We start from the raw sequence: 24,250 nt of genomic DNA, 5'->3' as shown, positions 1-24,250 counted from the left end.
GAAGCACAACAAGAAAGAATCATGCAATTGAATCAGCTAGACGAGATGAGACAGCAGGCAGTGCAAAGGACAACAATGATACAACAACAAAGGAGACAATGGCATGATAAGTTAATTAAGAAGAAAGAGTTTCAAGTTGGTGACTGGGCATTACTCTTTGACTCAAAATTCAAAGACTATAAAGCCAAATTTACAACCCATTGGATGGGCCCTTATGAAATCATTGAAGTCTTTGAGAATGGATCAGTCAAACTCACCACAATTGACCAGGAAGGACAAACATATCTAGTGAATGGACACAGGCTAAAGATCTATCATAAGCCTGTCAGCAAAGAAGATTTCATGGAGACAGTATCACAACAAAAGGAGGTACAGATAGTACAACAGTCAACTGTAATATCTAAGCCTTAATCAATTTTTTTCCCTTCTTAAAAAAAACAAAAAACAAAACAAAAACAAAACAAAAAAAACAAAAACAAAAACAAAACAAAAAACAAAAAACAAAAAACAAAACAAAACAAAACAAAAACAAAAACAAAAAAAATAATGTTTAGATATGAAAACCAGATATGGCATACTCTAAACACGAATTCTTACGAGAAAACCAAGCAATTGGCTTGTAAGAATTCCTTTTTCTTTAGTTTGAATTTCAAAATAAAAGCATTCTCAAAGAAACATGACTTGAGGACAAGTCAAATCATCAGTAGGGGAGAAGAAAGTCTGAACCTGTTCATGCTTTTCCATCTCCCTAATTTCATCTCCAGCAGAGGAAGAGATTTGTCTTTACATTTTCTAATGGATTCTCAACAAAAAAAAAAATGATTGTTGTTCAGTATTTTTTTCAAAGGATTTGATCAAATTTTAAACTTAGGAACATATCTCAGAAAGGGACCTGTTATATACAATTTCTCAGAAAGGGACCTGTTATATACAAATTCTCATTCTCAGAAAAGGGACCTGTTCTATGCACATTATCAAAATGGGATTTGTTAAGAGGAAGATTGCATCTACAAAGAAGAAGACTGCACCTAAGAAGAAGAAGATTGCAAAGAAGAAGACTGGACTGCACCTAAGAAGAAAGAGACTACACTTAAGAGAGAAATGGACACCATCACATTCTGCTATGCCTGAACATATCAAACAACAAAAGCTAGCTTCCAAACAAAGAAATATCAAAGGGCTGTAAGAATTTTCATTTTAATACTTTTAATTTCTTTTATTAATTCCAAGTTTTAAATAATGGTTTATGATGTTAATTGATTTCAGTTTCTAATATCCAACCTATCATATATCATACATGCCCATTTTTATATCCTGTAGGAGTCATTCCTACTCTTAAAAACTAGATTTTCTATCCTGTACATATCCCTAAACCTGATCCTTAAAGCCTATCTTTTATCCTGTACATACATTTCTAATTCAACATTCAACCTACAGTCATAAGTACCAACAAACCTACTAAAACTAAGCATGCATACTCAGAACTAATTAAGTCAGCAACTACAAATTAGAATCCATAAATTAGTAGCTACAGATCCGAATTTTGAAGAATGGGATCAGGTCATGAGGATGAAGGATTTATAAATTTTTATGGTTTTCAACCTAATTTTTTTTTAAATCTAGAACATAAAAAATATATGATCGACAAAGGGTATGCTATCGTAATGAGGATTAACAGCTAGTACGGAGAAATCATAATGACCCGACGCTCTCACGATTTGTTTCTTGAGTTCATTATAACATACCCAATCTCATCATTTCAACTATATAAGGCTGCTGCTCATAAGCCATCAGGACTATCATCATCCAAAATGATGTGTAGGTAGAGGTTATCATCATTCAAACACTGAGTGTAGACATGGGATCTACATTCACTTAAAATGATGTATGAGGGAACCAGAAACTCATCATGTAAACGTTGGGAAATTTAGATGCTGAGTGAAAAAAACCAAGGGTTCATTCCATAATTGCATGTTGTATTAGAACAGAGGAATCCATCATCAATGTAAACGATGAGGTAAGAGAAATGTTGTGTCATGTTTATTGTTGAAGCCAAATTTAGAAAATGTTGCTCTGTTCCTTAAAAACAAAACCCGAATGACTGAAAAACCTTGTCTCTGGATATTGTGTACGGTTATGTTGACCATAGCAATGTCAACATACGAATAGAAAGGGCCACAACATAAGGAAAATTCGATGGGACCGGTTGAAAGGGAGCCTTCAATCGAAAAATAGCAGTGCCTCCATTTAAACAGGAATAAAAGGCATACGAATAGCACTCAACATAACACAGGCCCAGGTAGTTTTCTCGCAGAATTTTGGTAAATTTTTCTTACAACATAGGATAAAAGAGATTTTTTTTTTTGCCATGGAAAAAAGAACAGAGCCAGAACGATTCGACCCTTCCAAAGTGCATAACGACTGCATAGAAATCTTTAGGGCAAAACAGTGGTTAACACTCTTAGAAAAATTCAATGGACACAATGAATTAACAACCATGGAGTTTGCCTCTTCATTCACCGGGGAAAGAGCTACTGTAGGAAACTTATCTTTTAGAATATCAGAGGATACAATTGCTCAAGCAACAGGCATAAGCCCAGAAGGGGAGAAGTATTTTAAAACAAAGCAGTTCAAGGAGAAAACATGGACACATTTCATATCCAGGACAAGGGTATCATCAGTTAACTGGAAATCAGGGATTCCTAGGAGTTGGCTCATTCATCCATGGGATGAAATAGTTTATGTAATTCAGAAATTCATAACTTGTGAAGGCAGATATAGTATAGTGTTCCTCTATCATATCAAACTGCTAATGCATCTAAGAGGGGACTGTGTTATAAGCTTGCCTTATTTTCTTTTGCAAAGCTTAACTAAGATGTCTAAGACCATACAAAAACAAAGAAAAAACAAGGATAGGAGTCTATACCATTTTGGTTTGGTAAAAATCTTGATTGAGTTTGAACTGCAAAAGATAAGTGTGACATGGAAGAAATTCTTGGTGACTAATGAGTTTATAGCAGATGAGGAGCAAGCAAAGCAGCGAAATTCACAGGAAGAACAACAGAATTTAAAGGAAGGGCAGCAACATGCAGAACTATTGATTGATGTAGATGCTATAGAGGAAGACTTTTCAGAGTACAGACAAAGTAACTCTGTTCCATCCAGCAGCAGTATCAAGACAAGAAGAATGGTAAGAGAGGAAGCTGAGAAAGTTGAACAAGATAAAATTTTTACCACCTACACAAGGAAGTCCAGAAAGACTAAGTTTGGTCAGAAAGGGAAAATGGTGGAGGAAAATGACATTTTAAAATAGCCCCAATATGATTACATACAAGGATTGGAAATAAAAGACGAGGAAAAGGAACAACAAGAACATAAATTCTCAGGAAAGAAGAAAAGGAAGTTGGAAAGGAAAGTTGAGAAATTACAGCAACAACTCATGGAGTCCAAAGTTTTGGAAAGTGTGGTGAAAAGAGAAAATGAAACACTCAAAATACAAAGCAAGAAATTTCAAGATGAAAATGAAAAGTTGAAAAGGAAGGTTAAGAAACTCAAAGATTATAAAATGCAAATCTGTAGGAAGGCCTATAAACTTTACAAGAAAAAGAAGGCAATTAAAACCAAGTATCAAATTTTGAAGACAGAGTATGAACATCAATGCTTTACTTCGGGCAGCAGAGGCAGAAGGCAAAATTTGACAGGTTAGAATTATCCTGAGTGTGGGGGAATGTTGGTATCAAATTATGACTGTCCATTTCACTTAAAAATCCTCTTTTGATTATCATTTTTGACCATCTAACCTTCATATTCCAGCTATAATCCATATAAACTAAATGATATGATGTCATTATCATTATTTTTAGCTTGAAATTAATTTTTGAAATTATTGTGTTAAAAATGACATTTTTTTAGAAAATTACAAGATGTTGTAACTTCTTGTAATTGCTCCATGGTTTGACATGTTGCACAACAGGTTGGCGAATTCAAAGATTGTGGGCATGAAGCTAAATGTACACAGATGGTGGATTACCTAACCACTTTCAGTTTTGAAGAAAATAGGTGTCCGGTCAACGCTGGTCAAACCCATCCACTTTAGCAGAATTTCCAGATTTTGTGAACAAAATAATTTCTATTTTTAAGAATTTTAGCATAAATGAAGGAACTGATCCAATTTCGACCTTCTTGGATGTAATCAATAGAATTCTGTTAGGATAATATGGAGCAGGAATAACTTCTTTTGTTATGGGATTTGTGATAAATAACCTAGGAGGAAAAACTATGTTTCTGCTAGATTTGGGACACATGAAAGTACAGTTTATGCATTTTTAATTTCCAGACTTAATACAGACTTCACTATCGAGTTTATGCCTTCAGATACAATAGTCATATTCTTCTTAATCATTTTATAGTGTGCTTGTGAAGTGTTGAAGGGCCCTCATCACTACGCTGGTACACTCTGCCGTAAAGTTTCTTTACTAGTTGCATAGATAGATTTAAAATTCAGAGGTTATTTTATGTGTTGTAAGAAAGGTTATGAGATTGAAGTTGTTAATTGGAAAGGATTTTCATTTTTTGTGAAAGAGCCTTGTAAAAGGACTCAACCAATACTAATCTTGAAGATTGACATATATGCTTGTTGTTGCATAATTTCGATATTTGCTTATTGGCTTTAATTTCAAAGATAGTTCATGGTTTGATTTCCAAGTGATTCAGATTTGTAATTGTTAAATTCAATTTGCAGTTAGATAAGTGATTCTTGTAAGGGATTCAACTTTCATTGGTTTTCAAAGTTACTTATCTTATTTGTTGCTTGGATTAGTTAGGTGTTGAAATTGATTTGAATTGTTATGATCCAAAGATTGGAAAGGATTCTATTGAGCAAGATTCTTGTAAGGGAATGATAGGATTTTTAACCAGTCATTAATACTCTGTTTTTTCAAATAGGGAATAAGATTCACATTATATTTTCTTTCATCTAAATTGATGCTTAAGTGTTTGAAAAGACAAGGAAGGACCTCTTGTAAGAGAGCATTGTTAATTTCATTTCACTAGGCTATCATTAGAACCCTAGATATTTCTAGATCTATATACATTAGGTGAGTGCCTCTAAGTGTACTTTCCTGGGTTGATAAAGGAATTAAATCCTTAACTTACCTTAATAAGTAAAGACCAAAAAAAAACCTTAACTACAAGGGATAGAGCAATCAGAATGTTTGATCATAGAACAAAGAGCACATCTAATGCAATTTCCCTAAACTATTCATATAAGCACACACAAACTTTTTCAATGCACGATGCAAGTTTTTCTTCTCAATTCCTTAATGTTGAGATGAACAAAAGGAAACTAATGCAAATACAATCAATCAATATTTTTGCAAGAACGAAGACTTTACGACAATTCCTTTTCGAAAGAAATGAATACTTTTGCGACACTTTCTTTTCAGCGAATATTAATCAACTATAAGCCAACTTTGACAATGAATTGATAATGATAAAGAAATCATTTAATAAACACTAAACAATCAAGGCCAAAGTAGATATAGGAAAGGAAACACAAATTGATTTCAGAGACACAACAACCATTGATCTTTCAGCAAGCAAAAACAGAAGGAAATTTGGAAAAAACCAAGCCAAAGTTGGGATTTTTTACCTAAGGAGGATTAGCGCAGCCCTGAATGGGAGACAGTGTGCTTCAAAGCAATGTCATCAAGCCAAGGGTGCTCTACAACGCTCTGTGTCTAGACCAAGCCTGCGCTGGTGCCAGAGAGGTCATTCAAGGGAATTTCAAGCACAACTTTTACCAAAAAGCACTTTAAAAAAGCTGAAATAAGATCTATGGAAGTAAGTAAAGTCTACTAGGTTGTACTAGGATGAGGATAAAATACCCGGAACGATGATTGTTCCCCAGTATGGTCACCAATTTGTTACGTGGAATTTTGCATCTACGGATAAACACAACTTCCCTAAGTGGGTAGCTCCACTTAGAACAACAAATTTAAAGAGTTTAACCTTTTCCTATAGAATATAAATAAGATAAGGGACCTACTTGTTATCTTTCGCTTCCCTTTGTCTCCTTTGAATAGCTCTCGTCGCTCCTTCTCAAACTGAATCCGCTCAATAAGTACCTGTAATTATAAACAAAGGGAAAAAACCGATCGAAGCAATAGATCTATCTATTATAAGCAAATAAAATCGAAAGCATTTACACATATAATCATCATACATAAAGACAAGAATATGGGAAAATGTGTAAACAACTTTATTAAGTAGAATGAAGAGTTACAACCAAAGAAGTTTGATCCCATGTCACTCATCCAGCTTGAGTTCCATCCTTCATCACACCAAAAGCACAACACTCTGGCAGCATAACAATACTTGCTTACAATCTCAAACCTCAAACCAATAGTATCTCCTTACAAATTCTCAAAGTCTAGCCCCTGATCACTATGATGAGTGCTCAATTTATAGGGAAATGGAGGTGGTTTTGTCATAAATTGGGCATTGAATGGCTTTCCAATTTGGGAGTTAGTTTCCATGGAGGAAGGGATGAGAGGATAGGAGGTTATTTGATTCATTCCCTATCCAATTTCGAGCTCATAGGAGAGGATAAGAGGTGGGAATATTCTATAATGGTCTAGAATGTAGGAATATTCCCAGAACCCTATGAAGATTTCGCTCAATCTCGCGCAGCACAAGTCAAAGTGGGCCTAAGTGCTCTGCAAAGTAGGCTTGAATGGGCCTAAGTGATTTGCAACACATTTACCCCTGACCAAGGTTGCGTTGGTCCCTCAAGGAGTCATTTCAGGATGTATTCACGCTAGGAAACTCTCATGAATGATGGCATTCAATGTGATGACTTGTCTAGGGCATGTAGCAACTGAATTAGGGTTTAATGAGCCCTAAGAGTACCGATCTGAATGACTGGGAGTGATGTGCCCAAATAGACCTATAACAGGCATGTTATCAGGCTTCTAAAATAATAAAAAGTTCCAAGACATCTCGGTACACCATTACATCACTAACCCCGATAGTGGGGCAATGGAGCCATTGCTCGCTCCTCAAAGAAAAGACTATAGACTCTCAAGGCTATGTGGGAGGAGCCAACGTGAAAAGTCCTTTGCATGTACAAATGAGGGGTATATCTAGCCAAGGGTAAAAACTAGCCCTTTTGACTGTTTGACTTTCATGACTTTTCAACTTTACATGGCTCTTCAGATTTACATGTGGGTCTCTTAGAAATCCATGTTACATTACATTGATTACAATAGTATGGCCCACAGTAGTGATGTGGCCAAGATGACTCATGAAACAACTCGACACGACAATGTTGGTATGTTTATGTTTATGTTTTTGGTGGTGTCCATGTCGAGCTACAGTGTTGCTGAGTGATGGATGTGCTCTTGGTGTATCATAGCTTCACCTCCGCATGGAAACGTGTGCAGAGTCTTCGATGGTCTTGGTGTTCACTTTATTTTTTCACGTGCTTGTCTCTCCTTCGCTTGTACTTGGCATACTCCATGTGTTTGTCTGTTCATGAACAAATCTCCTTGCATGCATTCCTTGTTCGTGCATTCGCGAACCAATCTCCTCGCATGCGCTCCTTGTTCATCCTATTCATCGTCATGTCATGTCTCATCCATGTGCATGTATCTGCAATCACTCATGACGAGATGGCATCAAATCAGGAAATCTCCTAATCTACCATGATGCATTATCTTTCTCTTTCGGATGCAGGTGACTGGGAGAGAGGATAAGGCTCTGAAACTGCGCAGAGCACATTTCGAGTCGGGATGTGGGCTCCGGGAATTATCAGTGAAAATTGCGCAGAGGTCACTGGGAGGATAATATGGGAAATTTGGATCAACAGTGACTGTCTGTGGGATCCGGCTCAGTTGGAGGGTAGATCTGTGTAGTTTTTCTAGGGAGACAGTGTAGGCAGCAAGGGGAGACTGGCAATGAAAACTATGCAATTTCTTCGGGGAGGCTGCTGGCCAAAACTGCGCAGAGGTGGGACACTGGCCTGCTGGAAATCCATGTGCAATTTCTGGGCTGAGTAGGATGTTGCGTATCTTGGAGACTGCTCATGAAAACTGCACAGTTTTCAAGATGAGCAGCAAGTCAGCTGCCAAGGGTGACTGGATGAAAAAAAATGTGCATTTTGTTTCGGGCAGTGCAGTGAAAGGCAGCGGGTGTCTGTCTAACATGTCTGTTTAGTTTCATTAGTCAGCAGAAGCAGGCATGCTTGGCATCTTTTGCGTAATGTTTTGGAGGAGTGAGGCCCGGGGTCACTGCCTGGTCAAACTCTCTAATTGACCAACTGGAGGCTTGATGGTTCTACTTGCGGGCAACGTAGATTGAGATGACTTGCTAAGCAACTTTTTCGTTGTTCTGGGTGATAGTCAGTCTGGTCAATTCCAAGATTGCATAGTACAGGGTGCCTAGGAGACAACCTCAAGCTCTACACAATTCTGGGCAGCAGTACATTATCACTGAGGGCTGAAACTGTGCAATGCATCTCAGCGAAGGTCCGGTTGTTAGAGGGTTATCCAGTCGTCATAATTTCAGCAAAATGACTGAGTGTGTGAGCGAGTGAACTTGTGCATACACAACCTTGCAAACTTACACTCAACATGACTCGACAACAAGACACCTCAAACCATCAAGACAACATATACTCAGTGTGACTGATCGACAGTGTGAGCAACAAGTGCGACACTTGTGATATATCATTGAACGACCGCGATGACGCTTGTGCAATAGTGCATACAACTTCGTGTGTGATTGCTACATATGCTTACATAGCGGATACAACTTGTACACACAAAGAGGGACTTTGTGCATAGCTAGAACATGGTTTCAAACATGACATTGTGACCAACATGCTAAAATATTTCCGATGAACGGTCAAGAGAGGAGGGTGCAAAGACTCAACACGGGCTCACGGGATGAGCTCGAGTGCTTGGAAACATCAAGGATAAATCCAAGGAAGGATCTGAAATTAGATGCAGACCAAAATTTTGGAGGGTGTTGCAACCACTACAACACTTGGCGACACACTGATTGAATTCCATCTTCTCTGTTTAGTCCATTAACAACACAAGGCCTTTATCTCTCAGGGAGTATTGAATCGTTGTGTGGGTTACTTCAGCTTCCCCACTTACCCCATGGACAAACATGGTTCACCTTTCACCAACTCAGTCAAACACAACAACAAGTTTTAGCTTGATCACAGTGTTTCGAAATCGGGAAGGGTAGTTTGGCTCGTGAGTTAAAAAAATTTAGAGTATAAATTTTCATCTCTGGTGTTGCTTCGCTGCCAGCAGTCCTGGACAGTACTCTGGTGGAGTCACGCAGGAACACATGCATTTCTCCACTGCCAGCGAGCCTGGTCAGTACCTCGGTGGAGTTACATGCTTCACCTCTCTGCGCAGGAAGCCTTTCTCTTCTTTCGCCTTTGTATTTTTTAAGAAGATTGTGCATAGGCACTTATTTATTTTTGGGGCGGAAGAGGGATCCCGACTTATTGAGAGAAGAAGAGGTTGTTTCTTCATAAAAACATGTAAGACCTCTAACATAGGTTTTCTCGTTTAGATTTTCCCCTTGTCCATTTCTACTAGTTGGATGAGCTTGAACACATAGAGCAGAAGGCTGAGTATAGGCATGGGGTTTACCAAAGTGGACACATGTTCATGGTTGGACCAGAGCTTTCCTTGCATAAGGCTTGTATTTTCCATAAATAATTCATCAACCAAAGTTTATAACCAAGCACATAGAAGAGGGACACAAGACTGGCCAAGCGTTGTAGTGTCACAAGACTCTTGGATCTCATCCACATACTCATTCAAAATCCATAACTCAGTAAAGGGAAGCACTTATTGGCAAAACCAAAAATAGCATGATATTAAGAAAACAAAACAAAGTGAAGCAACAATATTAAAGTAAAGCAAAAATACAACAAGCAAGAAAAGCGAGCAAGCAAACAAAGTCAATAAGCAAACAAACATGCAAACCAGAAAGCAAGGAAAAGCAAGAAAGCAAACACTGCTCCTACTCCTATGTTAAGCAGTTGAGGTTACATGAAATGAAATTTCCAGTGATGCCACCGTAGGCATACCTGACCTATAACCACAAAGATACAAGTGATCATTACAGATAAAAAATAGTGTGCAACCGAATATACCAAAACTTGACAATGTTGCACACGAGAGAGAAGGTCTTGCCTGTGGGCAGAAATATGTGTCACAACCACCCAACACACATGCTTACCTCTTCGATGAATACTGTTTTTCAACAAACCTCGGAAGCCTCTTGCGATTGTGTGTTCATCTGCACCAAGTTTCTTAGCGAGTGCAAGGAAGGACTGAAGCTTATTACTTGCAACACGACTCACCAAGTAAGATTGCTCCATCCATTTAGTAATTGAATCATAAAATTCGTGGTGGTTGTTTTGAAAGACTTGTGATTTTTGAGAAGATGGATTCCTGATTCGAAGAGAGGGGATCACGATGGGAATCTGGTACAGATATATAGATCTGATCATTTTGGTCAGTCAAGTCAAGACAGTGAGGACCTGCCAGATCCATTAGCGCAGGCTGATGTGCCTCACTTACTTGACAAAAGTCTGAGTAGAAAGATATTACAAGGTGAAGATCATAGTGTGTGAAGCGACTGCCATTGGATGTATTTTTGGGAAAATGATAAACTGTATGACAGTCACCCAAGATAGGAGAAAGATCAGACGAGTTGGTCGAGATCCCAGATTCCTAGTTTGACATGAAAAGGGAAGATTTTTGAACAATCTTGCGAACGCTCTGAATGATGGAACCAAGTTCATTGTGCGATAGATATGACATAACACCCACCTGCAACTGGTGAAAAATTTTGCAGGCATCAAGGTCATCACAAGAATTTAGGAAGTATTTATGCACTGTGACCGTGTGAAGCCAATTGGGGTGTGATGAAAAGAGAGGAATTTCATTCGCTTGACACCTTGTGCACTCTTCATCACACAGGGAGATTGATGGTGTGATGAGCAGGCAGATTTGAAGTGCAAGATTCGCAAGAAGACCAAGGAGATGATCACGAGAGAGAACATATGATAAGTATGATTCCAAACAAAGATAGTATTTGAGATGATCAACTTCACAATTCCATGATTGCATGAGAGACGAACACTCCCAACCCGGATTGGATGTAAGAGAATGCATGAAGATTGACACATTGTAACAGACTCGTGGATTCGGTCATTAGTGGAAATTTGAAAAATTGAAATATCACACCCAGATTAGTAAACATTTTTTACACGGGGATCCACGTCAAGTGAAACCATGCAGATAGACAGATTGTGGGTGAGAAACTAGATTTGATTCAGTTCGAGGGCCCTACTAGAGTCGCGAGGTCCTGACATAACCATCAACGAACGTTGAAGTGCCTCGTCTCCCTAGCATGTCTCGAAACTTTCCAGACTTGAAAATTTGCATTTTGAGATGTGAACTAGATCATGCATGGCTTGAAGATGGTTGTTGCTACTGATTTCAAAACTGCTCTTAGGATGGCAGCGATCTATGTCATAGGCCTCATCAAATTTTCCATCTTCAGCAAACTGACTTGATGGGCTGTCTTCATGCAACACACAAGATGATGACGAGTGGGAGGAGTCATGTGCGTTGAGACTGTTCTCATCTTATACAACCTCACTACCTGGTATCGATCGGGGAGATAACTCATCAGATGAAGAAGCAAGAGAACAGGGAGTATCTCTACTACATGTAGATGCGTTGTGAATGGTAGGACACATGGGCAAGTGAGGTGTAAAGGAAGTTTCGATATGGACGTTTTCTTTTACCGATGCGCATTCCATATCTGAGTTAGAGTGTACATGGGAGAACAACAAATCACATGATATGCTTGGGCATTCATCACAAAATACAGAAGCACAGGAGTGATGCCAACCCAAGACCGAAGGTTGGTCAAAAGAATTAATTGTGCATGATGTTTCACCAAGATTAGCGGATTGCGAATCAATCAAGAATGGAACCTCAATGTCTTGACGTGAACCATTTTGAAACATAGAAGAGGAATTGATTGCGTCTTCATCTTCCTTCTCCTCTGCCTGTATAATGTGACTGCCTTGCACATGACCGCTACTTGAGCCAGCAGCTTGAGAATCAAGAAAATGCGCGCAGCTAGCTTGTGAAGTGGAATGATCAAGCGAGTCATGGTACAAGGAGCCATGGCTTCTAGATGATGGAGGATAATAGAGATGCATATTAGACTTGAGACTTGGGTTATGAATGGTGATGTCCTCTTGTGGAATGGAGGAATGAGTCTTCGCCAAAGGCTTTCTGAGCCATTATGGAATTTCCTTTGTTAGAGAGGGAGACAACTTAGAAGATGAGTTGGGAACATGCTGCGCAAATTTCTCATCTTTGCAACCGCTACGAGGGGGTACCTGATGCACATATTCTTAGCTTTGCGACCACTATGATGGGGTACCTACTTTGAGACTAGAAAGGAGGAGGACAAGGAACAACCGAGGTGTTGGGATCCTCCTCTGAAAACTAAGGGGCCTCATGGTCCACAAGATTTGAGGGAGAAGGGAAATCAAGAGGTTCATCGTGTCGGAAACATGAACCAAGAGTTTCAACTCTTGGCTAATGAAGTCAAGGTCCATAAACCGTTCAAGAATTTCGTGACAGAGGTGAAGAAAGAAGGTAGCAAAGTCGTCAGCTGATTCGTCGAGCTTCATTCTTAAACGAGAAATTATTTCATAGACATTGTTGTAGAATCCATTGTCCTTTTAATTTTATTTTTAGTTTTATCTCAAAAAGGGAAAAAATCAAATATTATGTTATAAAGGAAAAAAGAGAAAATGCATAAATTTAAAAGAAATGAATTGTTTTACTTTATTGACGGCTTCTGAATGTGATAAACCCGCGGGAAGATCTGAGTCGTCCGATCGACAGGCAGCAGATCCGACGGCAATCACGTGGATAACAAGAACAAAGTTTAATCGGAAATCAGACGCGAGAATTTATAAAATCAGGTTAACACCTCAGTTGATCAGGGTCGTCCACTTGAAGAATGCAGATCCGACGGCTATCGCACGGTTAACAAGGGCGAGGTTTAATTCGGAAAATGGACACGATGGATTATAGAATGTGATTTAATCCCTTGAAGTCTAGATTAATCACAGCCGCTCATCAAGAAAGGACGAGATCTGACGGATATCGCATCGAAAAGTGCACGAAATTTATTATAAATTTCGGACCAGAGAAATATTTAAATTGCAGTTTTGTTTCCATATCGGGTCCGCAGGGAGGGAAAATGTATGTGGAAAAGGCGGACGCAATCATATTATGAACCAACGTTTGAAGTCTTTTCAGTTCCGTGGTAAGCCATATTCTGCACAATCAACCAATTCCGCTATTTCAGCAGAATAACTAGAATTAGTGGCGGATGACCGAAACTCCAAGGAACAGTGATTGGTTGGGTTTCTTTGTGTTTCCACCAATCAGAACACTCCCGATATATATGTGGGTCATAAGGGTTTCTTTATGTTTTAGCCAATTAGAACATTTCTGATACATACGTGGGCCCAAGTCCATGCACGAAGTTTTGTTAAAATGCAGTTTGTTGTGTTAAAACAGTTTAATTATTATCATAACATCTACAGAGAAACTTCATCAGTAGTTAAGTCACAGATCTGAATAGCGAGAAACCATCATTAGTTTTCTAATTTCTGTTACTTCTTGTTATTTTGTTTTCTTGAGAATGAGGTGTCTTTTACCCTCCAATGTAATATTCTATAATGACTTTTACTTTAGACAGTTAGGAGATAGCTAAGCAGTTTGATAGTTTTGGTGATTATCAACTCTCACATGATGTATAAAAAGGGGAAAAATTATAGAAAGAGGGTTCGAATTTTGAAGAACCTGGAGACTAGGCCACTGTATTCTTTCCTTTAAGTATGGTGATGAAGCTGCAGGTCTTTGTTTGCTTATGTGAATGAAGCTAAATTTCCTTAAAAGAGCGCTCCTATACTTCAAGTTCCTACCTCTGCAATTCTTTTAAGTTACAGAAAGTAGTTTCTATGTAAAACAACATATTGTGTTTAACTTCCCTAAGTGTCACAGATAATAGTTTATGTGCAAAACAACATATTGTCTCTAACTTCTCCAAGCATTCTTCATTCAACATTTATATTCAGCAATCAAATGGCATTTTGAGACTTTCATATCACCTAAGTATTGAGGGTTTAAAACCAGGTCTTTCAGGTCCTTCATTTGAGAATACAACATACAACTAAGTGACATAAACAATAAACATTAATGTCTTAAGCACAATTTCTACACAGCCAAGAAATTGGTTTCTTAAGGGATAACATTAATTGGCACCGTTGCCAAGGAGAGAAGTCAAGAAACACTATTCCCTGGGTTTTTAATATTTTCCTCTAGTTGTTCAGTGAGGAGGAAATATTTGGTTGTATTGAACAGAAAGCAATAACTCTGGCTCCAAAGAGGCCCCATACAAGGTCAGATACCTCACAACAAAAATTTCAAGCCCTTTCAGACCCTGAGAGGCTAGTTTCTAAGAGGGTTGGAAGGCCTAAAACTCTAGTTACACCAAGTCCTACACTGTCTGCACCTGGCAGCAGTTCAACACATTTTTCATCCAAACATTCACCTTTGTTTGACCAAGAGTCACCTTTTACATCCACTTCATTTCAAGAACCCAACTGTCAAGAACAATCTTTAGAGTCTGTTTCTTTCTCAGTATCTACTATAGTTATTTAACCTGAACCTATAACTACATTTCCACCTTTTCATACTCCATTTACTCCTCAGTCAGGTTCTACATCTGTTGGCACTCAAGGTTCAGTAAGTTCAGGAGCAAACATGGCAGCACCTGCATTCTTGATGAATAGGTATGCACCTATTCAGTTGCCACAATAGTTGAATCAAATGCCACAAGAATACTTGAAGATTCTTCCTCGTTTCACAGGGGAGGATGAACAAACAGCGGAAAATCATATAGAAGTATTTTGTAATTTTGCAGAAAATATAAATGTTGAACACTTGGATGTTGTTCTAAGACTTTTTGTGCAATCCTTGGATGGAGAAGCAAGAAAATGGTTTAAAGGGCTTCCTAATAACTCTATTCTTACATGGGAAGAGATGGAGCGCCTGTTCACCCAGAGATGGCGAGAGAAAAGAGACCATGGGTATTCACTCACAGAGTTTAATGCTATTAAGAAGAAATTTGATGAAAGTGTTGTTGAATTCATCAGAAGGTTTAATAAATTGTACAATAGTCTTCCAGTGGAGATTAAGCCCCCTCCTGCTGGTGCAAAAATAACTTTTTCAGGGGCTTTTGAATCAAATTTTGGGTTCACATTGAGGGAGAGAAGATCCACAACCCTTGATCAGATCCAAACTGATGCATTAGAAATAGAAGCAAATTTGGTAGTTGTAGGTAAAATGCCAAAGACACAGCCTATCCAAGATAAGGGAAAGGCTAAAGTGGAATCCTCTCAAAGTCAAACATTAGAGGATATGAATAATGTAATTAAAACTTTGTCTAGTAAATTGATTAAATTGGAATTGGAGAGTAAGAATTCTTAGAGGCAAGCACAACAGAACAGAAACTTTAATCCTCAATATAGAAGACAACCTCTACAAATCTTGCAGAAGGAGAGAAAAGACCAAGATCAGGTTCAAGCACCACTGTATTTAGAGGCAGATCCTGATGAAGTACCAGAGCATTCCAGGGACCATGATGATCAGATTTCCACATTGTATGCAGTAGATGAAGATGAACTAGGTGTTGAGGGAGAAGAATATGAATATGCTGAAACATATGCCATTTATGATGAGAATGAAATTGATGAGTATTGGAAGCAGTTTTCTGATTTTATGCAGGCAGAATTACATAAGAAATATGACTTGAGATCAAGGAAAAGATCTAGAAGTCAAGAAAATGAAGGTGAGCAACAAGTTCTAGCTCCCTTACAGAAGGCGACTCCACAAGAACCACAGCCTGCAAAACAATTAAATAAAGGAAAGCAACAACAGAATACAAATAGAAAGACTCAAATACTTCAAGGTGAGTCTTCTCAAGATAAAAGTGACAAAATTCCTTTAGAAAGAATTGTTTCCATTCCACAGGAGATTTCAGTGATGAAGAAAAGTGAAGATGAAAATGAAAGGAATACTAAACAGGTTCATGTGTTTAGTCTTACTAAAGAGTTAGAAAAAATCAGAATTCAGGTGCCCCTCACAGAGTTGGTTAAAACACCAGTTTATCAAAGAGAGATTGTTGAGTTTATCAATCTATCTCAGAATGTGAATATAAATGACATTGTGAATCTGCAAGAAGATAAACCAGTAGTGGTTTTTGGTCCACATGTGGAGGAGGTAGATTCTTCAACACCTCCTTTCTACATTTCTTTATTGATTCATGATTTCCTCTTGCATAATTGTATGTTTGATTCAGGAGCTTCACATAACCTTATTCCATTGTCAGTGATGAAACAACTAAACCTACAAGTTACTAAACCTTACGAAGACTTGTATTCTTTCGATTCAAATAAAGTCAAGTGTCTGGGGGTCATTAAAGATATGGTGGTGTCACAAGACTAGATCCTAGCTAGAAGCTTGGTAATGGATGTAGTGGTAGCAGATATCCCTGCTAGGTTTGGAATGTTGCTATCTAGGTCATGGGGAACTAAATTGGGTGGTGTTCTGAAATTATATTTTACTTATGCTATCATACCAATTTTTGGTGGGGAAGAAAGAAGGTTGTACAAAGAATCAAGATTTGTTAAAACAATCACAAATGACGAAGTAAGTAATTCACCTGTATATAGCCAAGAAAAATATGACTTTTCTTGCTTCATGCTGCATGACAATGTAGAATTGGTTGAAGATAATCAGAGGTAGCTTACTTAAGCCTATATAAATACAGAGCTTCAAACAGAAGGGGTGTGGAAGTGCTTCTTTGATGGAGCCTATTCTAAAGAAGGAACAAGTGTTGGTTTCCTTTCACAGGATGAGCAGATTCAAGATCACAATATTGGAACCCAGAAGGAGCCCAAGTTGGTCAAATTGTTCAAGGAAGTTTCACTTAATTATAAGGAGAGATATATTAAGCTTTTCAGGGAATACACTGATGTTTTGGCTTGGTCCTATGAGGATCTCAAGACATATGAGGAAAACATTTTCAGCAGATTTGGATGCCCTGTCAAAATCATAACAAATAATGCTCAAGTGTTTAGTTCAAGTAAGTTTGATGTTTTTTGTCAGAAGTATAATGTTATTTTATCTCATTCAACTTATTATCATCCACAGGGAAATGGATTGGCTGAATCCACTAACAAAACATTGTTGAAGATCCTTAAGAAAGCTATTGCAGAGAATCAGAAAGACTGGGATTCAAAGTTAAAGTTTGCTCTATGGGCTGTTCGAGTGACTACAAGAAGGTCCACAGGCAAATAGCCTTTTGAGTTAGTGTATGGAACTCAAGCTCTATTCCCAAGTCATCTTGTGAATCCTGTAATTGCAATGATTTAGGAGGCAAAAGAAGAACCCAATGCTCTGATAAGAAGGATGCATAAGGTAGTGGAATTAAGTGAAAGCAGGGATAAGGTAAGAGACAACTTGATTATGTATCAATCAAAGATGAAGGGTATTTTTGACAGAAAAGCCAAAGAGATTGATTTTAAAGTTGGAGACCTTGTATTAAGGTGGGATACTAGAAGAGAAGATAAGGGTAAACATGGAAAGTTTGATCCTCTCTGGTATGGCCCATTCAGGATTATAGAAGCAAGGGCAAATAATACATTCTTCCTGGAGAATCTTGATGGTGAATCTTTACAGCTACCTGTCAATGGGTAGTACCTCAAACATTACTTCCAGTTCTGAAGCACAAGCATCCTGTCATTGTAGATACCGGAGTGAATTCATTGTACAAATTCCATAGAATTTAAATTGGCTAAGCAATATATGACTCCATGCCTGAGGTGAAGGCACTGATTTGCGGTTCTTAGTGCTTTTGTGGCAAAAGCACTATCCCCAGGGGGAGCTAGATGTTGTATCATCCATTGTCCTTTTAATTTTATTTTTAGTTTTATCGCAAAAAGGGAAAAAATCTAATATTATGTTATAACAGAAAAAAGAAGAAGAGAAAATGCGGAAATTTAAAAGAAATGAGTTTTCTTACTTTATTGACGGCTTTTGAACGTGATCAACCCACGAGAAGATCTGATCCGTCTGATCGATAGACAGCAGATTCGATGGCAGTCGCGTGGATAACAAGAACGAAGTTTAATTGGAAATCGGACACGATAAGTTATAAAATTGGGTTAACACCTCAGTTGATCAGGGTCGTCCGCTTGAAGAATGCAGATCCGACGGCAATCGCGCGATTAACAAGGGTGAGGTCTAATTCGGAAAACAGACGCGATGGCTTATAGAATGTGATTTAATCCATTGAAGTTTGGATTAATCATAGCCACTCATCAGGAAAGGACGAGATATGATAGATATTGCGTCGAAAAGTGCACGAAATTTATTATAAATTTCGGACCTAAGAAATCTTTAAATTGCAGTTTTGTTTCCATATTGAGTCCGTGGGGAAGGCAAACGTCTGTGGAAAAGGCGGACATGATCAGATTATGAACCAAAGTCTGAAGTCTTTTCAGTTCCCTGGTAAGCCATATTCCGCATAATCAACCACTTTCGTTGTCTTAGCAGAATAACTAGAATTAGTGGCGGATGAACGAAATTCCAAAGGAATGGTGATTGGTCGAGTTTCTTTATGTTTTCGCCAATTGGAACACTCCTGATATATATATGTGGGGCATAAGGGTTTCTTTATGTTTTAGCCAATTAGAACATTTATTATACATACGTGGGCCCAATTCCATGCACGGAGTTTTGTTAAAATGCAGTTTGTTGTGTTAAAACAGTTTAATTATTATTAGAACATCTACTAAGAAACTTCATCAGCAGTTAAGTCATAGATCCAAACAGCGAGAAACCATCATCAGTTTTCTAATTTCTGTTACTTCTTGTTATTTTGTTTTCCCGAGAATGAGGTGTCTTTTACCCTCCAATGTAATATTCTATAATGACTTTTACTTTAGACAGTTAGGACATAGTTAAGCAGTTTGATAGTTTTGGTGATTATCAACTGTCACATGATGTATAAAAAGGGGAAAAATTATAGAAAGAGGGTTCGAATTTTGAAGAACCTGGAGACTAGGCCACTGTATTCTTGATAAAACTATTGATTAATGAAAGAATCAGAAGTTTTCCACACATTGTTGGGTATGATTTTGTAACTTTTCTGTTATGTGTCATCTTATGTCTTATTTCCTTTAAGTATGGTAATGAAGCTGCAGGGCTTTGTTTTGCTTATGTGAATGAAGTTAAATTTCCTTAAAAGAGCGCTCCTATACTTGAAGTTCCTACCTTTGCAATTCTTCTAAGTTACAGATAGTAGTTTCTGTGTAAAACAACATATTGTCTTTAACTTCCCTAAGTGTCACAGATAATAGTTTCTGTGTAAAACATCATATTATCTCTGACTTCTCCAAGCATTCTTCATTCAGCATTTATATTCAACAGTTAAATGGCATTCTGAGACTTTTATATCACCTAAGTATTAAGGGTTTAAAACCAGGTCTTTCAGGTCCATCATTTGAGAATACAACATACAACTAAGTGACATAAACAATAATGTCTTAAGCACAATTTCTACACAACCAAGAAATTGGTTTCTTAAGGGACAACAGACATCTTGGTGGTTACACTTATCGAAGGCTTGATGGAGCTCCTTGAGGAGAGTGAGAAGGGAATGGACGAAGCAGGTGGTAAGGTATGACACCACCAATTAGCACGACCTTCAAGGGTGAGGAAGAAAAGTACGCAAACAAGCTCTTCACTATCGATTTCATGAGATTCGCAAAAATGAAGAAAATCATAAATGTGCTTGGTTACAGATGTTCTGTCCTCACTGTCAAACTTTAACAAGGACAAGTGATCGAGAAGCTCATCGGGGATTGATAGTTGATTAAGGGAGAAATGAGAGAAACACCCCGAGAGAACGAATTGTGTATGATCCATTTGGTAAGAGATTCAAACTAGATGTAATGGGATCAAATTTTCATCTGGCCCTCCTTCTAGCGCCAAAAATGTTAACGGTGTTGGACCTGCCAAAATTCATGGGATCTCCCTGGTATGAATTCCCAACTAGACCTCACACTATTTGGTGTACGAGTCTCATCCAGTATGATGGCCCGGTTGTCATTGTCTTAAAGGTTTGCCTTAGCTCTTGCTTGTCAACACATGAGAGTGGTTTTCTTTGTCTTCGAACAACAAGGTTCGTGTTCCTGGTTAATGCTTAGTGTTACTTGTGTAAAGGTTCTTTCACTGTGGAGAGAGAGGGTGAGAGTGAGTCTCGAGTCGAAAGGGAATAGTCCCAACCCCGTTAGAGACACACGACACAACAGGACATGCGCAACTTCCAGCGGAGTAGTCCACTCGGATGCAACAATCACAAACACACAGTGAAGGGATAACACGTACAACACCCAATGGAATAGTCCACATGAGTGCAACGATCGTTATAACAAGTTTATGAGAATGGTTATGTCGAGTGTCTAACGGAATAGTCTACATCGGAGAGATAACGATAAAAACTTATACAACACATTTTCGAAAGCATGTGTATTAGAACAACCGAAATAGTTCAACTGTCTTGATATAGGTTAAAGCAAAATGCATTACAAACATCCAAAGAATAGTCTTACAAACGAATACAATACATGTGTGAAAACGTGCTGGCATGTTATCAGGTTTCTGAATTAAGCGAAAGTTCCAAGACACAACAGTACACCATTACATCACTAACCTCAATAGCGGGGCGTTGGAGCCACTTCTCTCTCCTCAAAGAAAAGACTACATACTCTCAAGGCTATGTGGGAGGATCCAAGGTGAAAAGTCCTTTGAATGTACAAGTGAGGGGTATATATAGCCAAGGGTAAAACTGGCCCTTTTGACTGTTCGACTTCCCTCATGACTGTTTGAATTTCATGACTTTTCAACTTTACATGACTCTTCATATTTACATGTGGGTCTCTTGGACTTCCACATTAAATTACATTGATTACAATAGTATGGCCCACAGTGGTGATGTGGCCGAGATGACTCATGACACGACTCGACACGACAGTGCTGGTATGTTCATGTTGTTGGTGGTGTCCATGTCGAGTTGCAGTGCTATTGAGTGATGGATGTGCTCTTGGTGTATCATAGCTTCACCTTCGCATGGCAAGGTGTGTGGAGTCTTCGATGGTCTTGGTGTTTGCTTCATGTTTGCACGTGCATGTTTCTCCTTCGCTTGTACTTGGCATACTCCATGTGTTCATTCGTTCGCGAATAAATCTCCTTGCATGCGTTCCTTGTTCGTTCGTTCGCAAACCAATCTCCTCGCATGCGCTCCTTGTTCATCCCATTCGTCGACGCATCATGTCTCATCCATATACCTGTATCTCCTAGTCTACCATAAGGCATTATCTTTCGCTTTCGGATGCAGGTGACTGGGAGAGAGGACAAGGCTTTGAAACTGCGCAGAGCACATTTTGAGCTGGGATGCGGGTTCCAGGCCCTGTCGGTGAAAATTGTGCAGAGGTCGTTGGGAGGCTAAGATGGGAAATCCGAATCAGCAGTGACTGTTCGCGTGATCTGGGTTGGCTGGAGGACAAACTTGCACAATTTTGCTAGGGAGACAGTGCAGGCAGCAAGGGGAGACTGCAGTGAAAACTACGTAATTTCTCTAGGGAGGATGGGAGCGGGTTGAGGGAGGCTGTTGGCCAAAACTGTACAGATCTGGGAGGCTGGCCTGCTGGACATCCTTGCGCATTTTTTGAGTTAAGTGATATTCTAGGTAGCTTGGAGACTACTCATGAAAACTACGCAGTTTTCAGGATGAGCAACAGGTCGACTGTCAGGGTGACTGGCTGCGAAAACTGTGCAATTTTTGCGGGTAGTGCAATGACAGGCAATGGGTGTCCATCTGGCATGTCTGCGCAGTTTCATCAGTCAACAGAAGTGGGCATGCTTGGCAGCTTTTGCGCAATTTTTTTGAGGAGTGAGGCACGGGGTCACTGCTCGGTCAAACCCACTGGTTGACTAGTTGGAGGCTTGATGGTTCTACTTGCGGGTAGCACAGATTGAGATGACTTGCTGAGCAACTTTTGCATTGTTCTGGGTGAAAATTAGTTCGGTCGATTCCAGGATTTCAAGGTTCAGGCTGCTTAGGAGACAACCTCAAGCTCTGCGCAATTCTGTGCAGCAGTACATTATCACTGAGGGTTGAAACTGTGTAAGCGAAGGTCCGTCTGTTGGAGGGTGATTCGATCGTCATAATTTCAGCAAAATGACTAAGTGTGTGAGCGAGTGAACTTGTGCATACATGACCTTACAAACACACACTCAACATGACTTGACGACAAGACACCTCAAACCATCAAGACAACATATACTCAGTGTGACTAATCGATGGTGCGAGTGACAAGCGCGACACTTGTGATAGATCGTTGAATGATCGTGACGACGCTTGCATAACAGTGCATACAACTTCATGTGTGAGTGTGACAGATGCTTACATAGCGGATACAACTTGTACACACGAAGAGGGACTTTGTGCATAGCCAAAACATGGCTATAAGAATGACATTGTGACCAACATGCTAAAAGATGTTTGGTTAACGATCAAGCGAAGAGGGTGAAAAGACTCAACATGAGCTCACGGGATGAGCCCGAGTGCTTGCAAACATCAAGGATAAATCCAAGGAAGGCTTCAAAATTGGATGCAAACCAAGATTTTGGAGGGTTTTGCAGCCGCTACAACAACCCCAAAGAAGGAAATGAAGGGAAATATACAGAAATATAAAAGAGCCTTCTTTGATAAAATATTTGAAATCTTGGTGTAAATAACCATGAACATAATGGCCATTGACAAATTAAACCATGTCTTCAAAATTGGAGTGATATCAGCATTGCTTACCTTTACAGTCACCACTCGAACACCTATGATATAATGTTAGATACCAACTTGAGTACAACCAGGGACAAAACAAACTTCTGGCACAACAGAATGACAACATGGAGTTGTTCCGTACCCCCTCCATCATAAAAAAACAATGGTCCTCAATGTCTAATATTGTTGTGCAACAAGCATCAGGACATCATTCGATGTAGTTCTACACCTCCTCAAGTGAAGTTCCTTGAGAGAAGATGACTTTTACAAAGAACGATGAATCAAAATCCCCAAATCCCTCACATCTATACAACTCCAACTTCCCCAATTTTGGGAATTTTTTCCAAATCCATCCCAAACCTCTATACCCAACCCTAGTACCCACCAAGCACAAATGTTCTAATGGAAACGACATATCCATCCCAAACCTCTATACCAACCCCAATACCCACCAACCACAAGCATTCTAATGGAAATGACATGTTAGGAATCCCATAGAAATATTCTATTGAATTCCACCCAGAGAGAACAAGGGATAGCTCTTTCAATTTGCTAAGCTTCGTAAATGATGAAAAAGACCTCAGACTCAACCCTACCAACTCCAATGAGATTAAATTAACATTGCTCCTAGCCAGAGATTTGAAGCCATAACAAGTCACAGGACCTACCTCAAACCGAAATTTCTTCAGAAACTTGTAGCCTTTACCTATAACATCCATAATATAATCCATAAGTTTTGTATTTATCTGCAACTGGCCATATGCCACCAACAACCTCAGAATTTGGGAATATTTCCCCAAGAGGATTCAAACCCACGACCCAAAACACAAAATTGATGTGCTTTCAGGAACTAACAATCCCAAACTGGTCTTGACTCTTCTCTGAACAATAAGCCAACATCTACAAACTGGAAATTTGCCTTACTACTAGAAAGTGCAGTATTAGCTAGCATCATGATGGCTTCAGCCTGCCCGTGAAAATACTTGGCCATGAGAAGTCGAAATGAACAGATGGAAGTAGGAAAAATAGACAGGTTTATTCCTGACCCGAGACGATAGGAAAGGTGGTCTAACGATTAAGTAAACCATTGATGATGGAATTCAATTCGCCTAAGACCACGGGATCATGCATCATGGAGGTCTCGGCCTAATCAATGGTTAAAAATAGTTCAATTAATCAAACAAAGGAGGAGGGCAAAAGGTAGACA

The 24,250-nt window shown here is 38.9% G+C and overlaps 1 pseudogene; it reads right to left on the bottom strand.

The window, feature by feature from the left end:
* Positions 1-24,250, bottom strand: part of LOC149167750 (ADP,ATP carrier protein 1, chloroplastic-like) — a 52,127-nt pseudogene that overhangs the window by 23,316 nt on the left and 4,561 nt on the right.

The sequence above is a fragment of the Pinus tabuliformis genome, chromosome 5_1 (assembly GCF_031772625.1).
Source record: "Pinus tabuliformis cultivar Carrire ecotype Pingquan chromosome 5_1, CPIR1, whole genome shotgun sequence".
In the NCBI taxonomy this organism is placed as follows: Eukaryota; Viridiplantae; Streptophyta; class Pinopsida; order Pinales; family Pinaceae; genus Pinus; species Pinus tabuliformis.
This window is presented reverse-complemented; position numbering and strand designations above follow the sequence as displayed.